The sequence below is a fragment of the Ovis canadensis genome, chromosome 6, assembly GCF_042477335.2.
Source record: "Ovis canadensis isolate MfBH-ARS-UI-01 breed Bighorn chromosome 6, ARS-UI_OviCan_v2, whole genome shotgun sequence".
NCBI lineage: Eukaryota > Metazoa > Chordata > Mammalia > Artiodactyla > Bovidae > Ovis > Ovis canadensis.
In genome coordinates this window covers 29,858,507-29,868,117 of record NC_091250.1, presented here as the reverse complement: position 1 = coordinate 29,868,117, position 9,611 = coordinate 29,858,507, and positions in this window count along the sequence as shown.

The following is a 9,611-nucleotide window of genomic DNA, read 5'->3' as shown; positions in this document are numbered from 1 at the left end:
AAACATTATCTTGAAAAGACATGTAAAGGTAAAAAGTGTATTTGAGGGTTCTGGACTAGCACTAACCAAGTCACTTTTTCTGAAGAATTCTAAATAATAGATAAATTGACAGAGTTTCCAGTGAATTACACTATTATAATTCAAAAATAATAAATGTATTATTAGTGAAAACTGAGAAAATGAGTCTAAATACCAATGATTATTTCCTCTGCAGCACAAACCCCAGAGGCCTGAAGGATGAGTGGAAAGAGCAGCAACAGACACCTGGAGGCAGAGACGGGCCTGCAAAGTCCTCCTGAAAAAGGCACAGAGTCAGCCCGCAGGGGCCCAGCAGGGAGGCGGTCAAGAGAAGTATCCTGACCCACTCTCCTCTTGCTCTCTGGCCTTTTGCTTATGGCTGCCTTGGTCTATTCCAGCCAGAAGCCAGAGAACCCACTAATGCAGTCCCCACTGCAGGCCAGAAGGTGGGTGGAGAGCAGGGCAGAGGACGAGAGCAGGCCTGAGAAGCCACCAAAAGGAAGGTGGCCGGGAGAAGTGTCATCTACGCACATTTCAATTTTTCTACAGTCTCCTCCATAGAGTTAAAAACATGTAGTTTTATCTGTACCATTCTGGAAAGTCCTCTTACGTATTAAAAATTTTAATCTAAAGCAAAATCACTAAAACATGCATAATGAAAATCTTTTGCCTTAAGAGACAACTTTATCTTTGCTTCTTTTATGCAGTACATCCATATATATATACATACATATATATATATATATATATATATATATACACTTTTTTTTTTAACCCAGTCTGCCAGGTACAGTGCTAGGCATCAGAGATGACAAGTTAAATAACATAGTCTTTGTCTCCAGAAACTTACATTCAATAGGAGAAAATAGCTAGCTAGGTAAATTACCAAGGTGACTTGATAAGCTCAATGGTATTGGCGGCCCACTGCCTGACTTAGTGAATTCCTGAAAAATACTTTTCTCCTTAACTCTGTTGGTTCTGAAATCTTATAAACAATAATTATGATGATTGTTTGGTGGCATTTGTGAATATCGGTGTTCTCTACAGCTATGATATTAAAACTTGGTGCTCAGGACTCTAAAGCCGAGCCTATAGTCGTCTCACTGCTTTGACACTTTTATCAAGCTGATTTTGCAGCAAGGTTTACTGTTGATCCCTTTAGTTCAGTTCAGTCACTCAGTCGTGTCCGACTCTGTGACCCCATGGACTGCAGCACGCCAGGCTTCCCTGTCCCTCACCAGTCCCCGGAGCTTGCTCAAACTCATGTCCATCAAGTAGGTGAAGTCATCCAAACATCTCATCTTCTGTCACCCCCTTCTCCTCCTGCCCTTCTCCTTTCCCAGCATCAGGGTCTTTTCAAATGAGTCAGTTCTTCACATCAGGTGACCAAAGTATTGGAGCTTCAGCTTCAGCATCAGTCCTTCCAATGAATATTCAGGACTCATCTCCTTTAGGATGGACTGGTTGGATCTCCTTGCAGTCAAGGGACTCTCAAGAGTCTTCTCCAACACCACAGTTCAAACGCATAAATCCTTTGCCGCTCCGCTTTCTTTATAGTCCAATTCTCACATCCACACGTGACCACTGAAAAAGCCACAGCTTCAACTAGACGGACCTTTGTCGGCAAAGTTGCTCCCTTAGATCTGTATTTCTAGAGTTCCCTGTCAGCTTTCCTGATCTTTGTAAATTCTTTGATTGCGTGCAGAATGGTTGTGTAACAGGAACGTGGCTCTTTATAATACAGAAGGGTTAATCTCAGGATTTGGGCTTAAGCGTCTGAGACTTTCTGCTTTACAGTATCTCTGTTCTTCTGGACCAGAGGTAAATGTACAAATTCACAGAAGGACTCATTTAAATAAAAAGCAATAACCAAATTTTCACCCACCTGCCTCAGGTGAGGTATGCAGAACTGAAACTTCTTAGGTTGTCTGACATTATCTGAGGCATTTTTAGAAAAATTATCAAGTATTTTTAGGGAAAAAACCTATTCATGGGCCTAGTGATGTTTTACAATTCACAGTTCCCTGTGTATAATAAAATAAGTCAAGCCAAGGGAGAGAGCTGCTGGGGTAAAAGGACTGGGTGAAACATTCAGAAGAAACTTGAAAACAATTTTTCTCTCCAGCAGAAGGGCAATGAAAAGAGCAGTTGTCTTGATATCATATGACTCTGGGTTCTAATCTAGGTTTTTCTCATTTTGTTCTTAAGCAAGTTTGTGAATTTCTGTTAATATCAGATCTCTTCTGTGTGACGGAAAGGTTGATTGTAATGCCTTCCTACTCAGGGTTCTAATGAGGCTTAAGATTATGTTTGGTAAGCATGTTTTATGTGCTTTAGAAAAGGTATCTTCTCTATATGTTTATGATTGCAATTATTCCATGGTGCCCTAACAAAAAGAGGCCACGCTAGCAGTAGAAGTACAAATGGTACCTATAGTGGGAGAGAGTGTAGGAGTACTAAGGAGAAAAGGAAACAGGACATATAACTTTCTCACAGTTTATAAGAAGCTGAATTTTTGACTTGCTTTCATTTCTCTCAGATATAAAATGTAAGTGCTCATCAGTATAGATCCTGAGGAATAATGGACATCCAGTGGCCTACTGAGCTCCTAGAGGTAGCCTATAATCTAATTCCAGAAACTTCTCATTTAACAGTTAGAGAAGCTCAGGCCAAAGAACATCAGACCCAGCTTCTACTATCACCACGTTCCAGCCCTAGCCCATCCTCCAAACACACCACAACCATGCACTTAATTGCTGTGCCTGGAGTGGGTTCTAGACATTTCAGATTTTCGTTCCTAGTAAAAGAACATCAGGGATGGTAACACTAATTCAAGCACATTCATTTTTAAAGTGTTCTCATTGAAATCAGAGCCCTTATACATTGCTGATGGGAATGTAAAATGATACAGTCACTGTGGAAAACCGTTTAGCTATTGCTCACAAAGTTCACATGTCTGACACTTTGTGACCCCATGGACTGTAGCCCAGGTTCCTCTGTCCATGGAATTCTCCAGGCAAGAATACTGGAGTGGGGTGCCATTTCCTCCTTCAGGGGATCTGCCCGACCCAGAGATCAAACCTGTGTCTCAGGTTTCCTGCATTAGCAGGCAGAGTCTTTACTATGAGCTCCACCTGTGAAGCCCATAATTCACTTTAAAATGGTTAATTTCTGTTGTATGAATGTTACCTCAAAAAATTATTTAAACTTTTGAGTATATTTATTTAAATTGTACAAATGTGCCGTGCTGTGCTTAGTCACTCAGTCATGTCTGACTCCTTACAACCCCATGGACTGTAGCCCACCAGGCTCCTCTGTCCATGGGGATTCTCCAGGCAAGAATACTGGAGTGGGTTGCCATGCCCTCATCCAGGGATATCTTCCCAACCCAGGCATCAAACCCAGGTCTCCCTCATTGCAAGCAGATCCTTTACTAGCTAAGCTACCAGGGAAGCCCACCTATGCACATATGATGATATATCCCTATGTGACAGATTTCAAGGGTTTTGGTATTAATACCTTCTAAAGAGAAACAGCAAATCAACACGTTCAAATTGACAATGGTCACAGGTAATCTCTTGTCAACAGAAATATGAAATTAGTCCTAAACAGATATAAATATTAACTAAATCATTTCTAATTTTTTATTAATCATCATCCTATATCTCTGCTTATTTTTCCCCAAGTTTCTTCCTGACTGATGACTACTTTTTAATCCCACTACCTCCTTCTGTTGCTTAAAATAAGTATTTTCTCTGGATAATAACATTTTAGCCTTTCACGTACAAACTAATGTACTAACAAATTTATAAGTATCTCCACTACAAGAAAATGGATGCTTTTAATGCACTATACAGCTCAGTTAATCTAGACCTGACCAAATCTGACAGTGTTAGTGAGATAATAACTGTGAAATCACACAATCCCATGCCCAAAAGCAAATGGCTCTTCCTGTCCTCTGATCCTGATGGTTCCTGAGCCACATATCTTATCATGGAATGTGTGAAGACATGGTAGCAAAAATAGCCTGATCACGTGTCAACTTAGAATTTCAAGGCCCGCCCCCTCCATATATTTGTAAAAGTCGCTCTTCATTCCATTTTCCTCTGCTTTAGTTTTCATAGCATTTATCACCACCTGGCAAGAATGTTATTTATTTATTTATTTATATTCATTAATATTTAGTTATTCATATAAACTTCAGGAGGGCAGAGACATCTGTCTTGTTTGCTATTCTATTTCTAGTACCTAAAATAGCTCCTGGCCTACAGACAGCACTCAATTAATAATCATCACATAAATTTATTAACAGCTTCCAGTAACTGGAAATTAAACTATATTTCTACTCTTAATTAATATAGATGTTTTTATATTCATGTTTTTCTTATGATTTTTCTAGCAATATTTTTTTTCCAATTAAGCTACTTCCCTTTGTTTTAATTGAACAATCAACTCACAGAAAAGATTTGATGAATTGCTATATTTATATTTCTTTCACATAAATTGGTTCTAAATTATTTTTAAATGTAATATAATTTGACAATACTTCCACAGAGAAAATAAATTCAAGCTATCTCAAGCTTCCTCCTTACAATTTTACACATGTGACACCTATCGGTAACACTTCCACTGAGATACATGTGTGTGTTAGTTGCTCAGTCGTGTCCAACTCTTTGTGACCCCATGGACTGTAGCCCACCAAGCTCCTCTGTCTATGGGATTCTCCAGGCAAGAATTCTGGATTGGGTTGCATTCCCTTCTCCAGGGGATCTTCCTGACTCAGGGATCAAACCCAGGTCTCCTGCCTTGGAGGTAGATTCTCTACCATCTGAGCAACCAGGGAAGTCCCATTGAGATAAATAAAACACTTCATTCTACTGTCTAGTCCAGTCTCATGAAAATGATTTTCAGAGTCATTCTTTTAGATTTCTGGAGATTTAGCTTACTAGAAATAAAGGCTAGGAAATCTTATTTTTATTCTAGATCTACTGGTCAGCTGTCAATACCTCTAAAGCTTATTTCTGATATAAGAATATGTTTTTTTGTTTGTTTGTGTTAGTCACTCAGGTGTGTCCGACTCTATGTGACCCCATCGACTGTAGCCCACCAGGCCTCTCTGTTCATGGGATTCTCCAGGCAAGAATCCTGGAGTGGATTGCCACGCCCTCCTCCAGGAGATCTTGTCACCCACAGATGGAACCCAGGTCTCCTGCATTGCAGGCAGATGCTTTACCACGTGAGCCGCAAGGGAAGGCCTATATAACACATAGAGGTCTATAACATTTATTTGCCTAGAATATATAGGCAAATATATTATATATTCTAGGCAAATAAATATTTCATTTTTCTAATAAGCTTTGTTTTTTCAAATGGTTTGCACAAGTGATATTTGAAGATCCTTAATACATATAGAGTCATGGATCTTGTCAGCTATAGTGTCTCCTTAAGCTTGAATCAAGGCAAAGCATAAATCAGTAAACAGGGTGGGCTTTGAAATAATATTTTCTAAGTTTGAATCTTGACTCTTCTGCTTATTATACTGGCAACCTTTGGAAATTTACTTCTTCAAGATTCAATTTCCTCATTTATATAATAGTGACAATGTACCTGTATCATGAAAATATTGTCAGAAATAAATGACATAATCTCTGTGAAGTATTATATAGCATAATGTCTAGCACAAAATAATTGCTCAAAATAGGCTGCATGTCATGTTTGCATCATCCCCCTAAATGTATGAAACTTTTTTCTCCTTGAACCTCCCTGTATTTTTGTATGTGCGTATCTCAAGACATTTTCATATCTATCTGGTACCAAAGCTCTTTGTGTACTTCTCTTTTTCTTGTGTTACTCTCACATAGAAAATCTCATCCATCTTCATCTTCTCTGAAGTGTTCAGGCTTGTGTCTTGAACATGACAGAAATTTAATATATTTCAAAAAGTGAATGAAATTAAAATGGGACAAACATATCTACACTAGATTCCTCTAAAAAGAAAAAATAATTTCATATGTCTCTTGCAAACAAATTACTTTAAAAGCTTTTTAGATATAGCTTTCAGAAAAAAAAACATGAAAGATAAATTAATTTTAAAATGTGGATTGCTCTTGTATTCATCACTTCAGAAATAGGTATTTTTCTCGTGTATACTGCTTTCAAGCATGTTGTATTTGCATGCCATTGAAGAATGAACTAGAATCAGAGATTCCATACTTAATGATGGATTTGTAAATTTAATACACATTATTTTCAGAAAACAAAAACTTCCTACTGGATTGAAACAGTAGAACCGAGACCTTATTGGATCACCACAACTTCCTACCTTCCTCTTCTATTCAAGTACTATTTTAAGCTTTGGCCTAACCACTCATTTCACAGGAACAACTGGGACCCAAAGAGAATAATAAATATGTTTAGGATTATTCAAAACAGCAGAAAAATTGAAGCGTTTGGTTTTTAGTCCATCTACTTGAAGTATCCTCTGATAATTTTAACAACTAAACTAGCAATAAATAATGTAGCTAATTGAATTTTTTTAATTGAAAAATCATTACAATAATTTTGACTGTTTTCTAAAATTTCCTATTCAAAGACAAAAAGACATCACATCTAGTTCAGAAATTTTTAGTATTATGGTGACTGACCTGCTACAAGTTATCAGACAGAGCTTATTGAGTAGAATACAGGATTGATACTTTCCTAACTGCAATTACCAAGCTGTCATATAAGCATGATAAATTTATGATTGAAAATGTCAGCCTCTGGTTGTCCCCTGGAAGCCTCACTGTGCTAAAAGCAGAGTGTCTGATAAATCCCTGCCCTGCCTTGCTTTGCTTTGGCTTGCTGATAACTTTATTCCTCAGAAAGCCAGGGGGGAAAAAGTAGAGCAATAATATTTTGAACCTAATTTTACTAAATCCTACATATCAAGGGTGATACTCAAGCTACTTCATAAGCAATACTGAACAGGCACTAAGCAGTCAGGTGCTAGAGCCCCTCTGTGCTTCAGCAGTTACTCCTGTAGCTGTTACATTGTATGTCTCCTGGATCTGGAGAGAGGTACAAGAACCCAGTGAATTAGAGAGACACTTGGGCATATCAAGGAAGGGGACTGTATCAACCAACATTTCATTATACTCATGTTATATTCAACATTTATTTATATCATTATATAATGGCTGCATATCAGTTTGTTGATAATTCTCCCCTCTTATCTCTTGAATCTATTCCCTTTTTTATAACCCAGAAACACTTCTTTGCTTCTGAAATTCACAGATGCCTAAACTAAATCACAAGTCTCATAGTTTCTATCTACCCCAAATCATCCAACTCCTTTCCCAGACTCTAGTCTCCATTTTCTAATCCATCTTGGCTTCTGATTGTGATATTTTCCAGGTGCAAATCTTCAATGTTTCTCCAATATTATCAATAGAAAAACCAAAATTCTTAGCCTTAATACTAAGACATCCCTTTCATCTGATCCCAACATACCCTTGCAAACTGTTTTCTTGAACAATTTTTTGTTCATTCATCCTACAATTGAGCCCAAATAAACAATTTGTTGTCCTCCGAATAAAGGACACAGTTTCACACTCCTTTTATTCTTTTGCTGCTACTCTCAACCAGAATGCCATGTCCTTCTTCTGTGTCCAAGCACTTCCCAGCCAACCTCAGACACACCTTCATCACAGTTTTCAGTGATCTCTACATCCATTACAGGCTTTACAGTGCTGTGTATTTCCTGATGATGAAAGTAACCACCATATCGAACAATTTATTTTTGCATATATCTAATCTCCCTTTGTAGATGGTAAATTTTCTGGATATGATACATGACTGATTTAGATTTGTACCTTAAGTCTGGTGGGCTGCCGTCCATGGGGTCACACAGGGTCAGACACGACTGAAGCGACTTAGCAGCAGTAGCAGCAGCTGCACATACTGTATCTACAGCAGCTACCCAACAGACATTTGGTGAATGAAGAAATGAGTCTAAAGAGCAAGAGTACAAAATGAAATTGGCAAGAATGTTGGTAAAGACTAATTCTCATCTCAAAATTTACCTAACTGAGAAAAAGAAAGGCTGACTATAGTAAATAATGTGTCCTGGTCTCTAAAATGGCATATTCTTACATTGACTAAATAGTAGAGAAAACTAAACTTATATGACCAAAGAAGACCAAAGTCCACAAAAAATATATATGGGTGTAAGAGTAAACTTTATACCAGAGAAAACTAAAGAAATCTATCTATGATTTCTTTATGGTACATATTATGTACATATGGTAAAAGAGGGCTCTCATGACCCAAGACTCTTGATACCAAACAGCAAAAGAGCCGAAACCCAGACAGAGTCTTTCAAAAAATAGTTGTTGTTCAGTCTCTCAGTTGTGTCCAACACTTTGCAACCCAAATAACTGTGGAATGGAGAATAGGGAATTGCATGCTCTTTTGTTGGCTATAGTCCAAGGGTTTGGTTGGTTAATTTAGCATTATTTAATGCATTTCAGCTAAGAAAAGAAAAAATATATATAGGAAGGAAGAGATAGGTTCACTGTGTGGTGAGGGTAATGATACTAAACATACATAAAAATGCCAAGAAACGTTTTAAAATGTTTATACTAAAACAGAATGAAATCTCAGTGAAATCACGAAGAAAACATCAGACAAACCCATACTGTAAGACCTTCTACAAAATACCATACTCCTCACAAATATGTCAGGATTAAAATATAAGGAAAGACTGAGAAACACTCACAGATCAGCGGAGACTAAGGAGGCATATGACTGAAGGCAGCGTGGTGCCCTGGATTGAATCCTGGAACAGAAAAAGGGTATAACTGGAAAGCTGGTGGAACCCAAATAAAGTGGTCCGGTGTCTTTCAGCTTTCCCTGAAACTTCCCTTCCCTGCCAGCTAAGTGGGAATTTTAGAGTTATGACCTCTCCCATGCCATGATGGAGTGAAGGGAAACAGAGAAAAACACAGACAACCTTCTCTTTGATATTAATATTTCTGATGTTAAACCACCTCCCTAGATTGCCATCTTTCAAGGGAATTTAATGTTGCTGGAAATGGGAGAAATCACACCCACATCTACTTTCTAGGGCTTAGCTCCTTCTACCTAAAACACTATTTCTGAGTTCCCATATCCATATGTTAATTATATTACAAGTTTTCATTCATCTTTTCACTTATTCAGTGAGTATTTACTGAGTGCTTACTGCATACCAAGGTACCAGAGCTTTTCTAAACTAAAGACACAAAAAGACCAACCAGGCACCCTTATTCTCATGCAGCTTGCAAGCAATGTTTACTGAATGCCTACTACATGCCAAGAAGTATAATCTATACTTGATTAGATTATCTAAAGATTATAATTAAAACTGGAGTCTTAATTTACTAACTAATATGAACTTTGAGAGAGAACTTTAAATAAGATCCCAATAGATTAGAACATTTAGACCACACTAACAAGATTAATTTTAAAGTCCTAGACATAATTTTATTTTAATCAACAACTTAAATGGAAGCCTATTTTAACAGCAGCAGATTTTTAAAAAGACTCAGAACTTCTTGGATGTCTCTCTACTT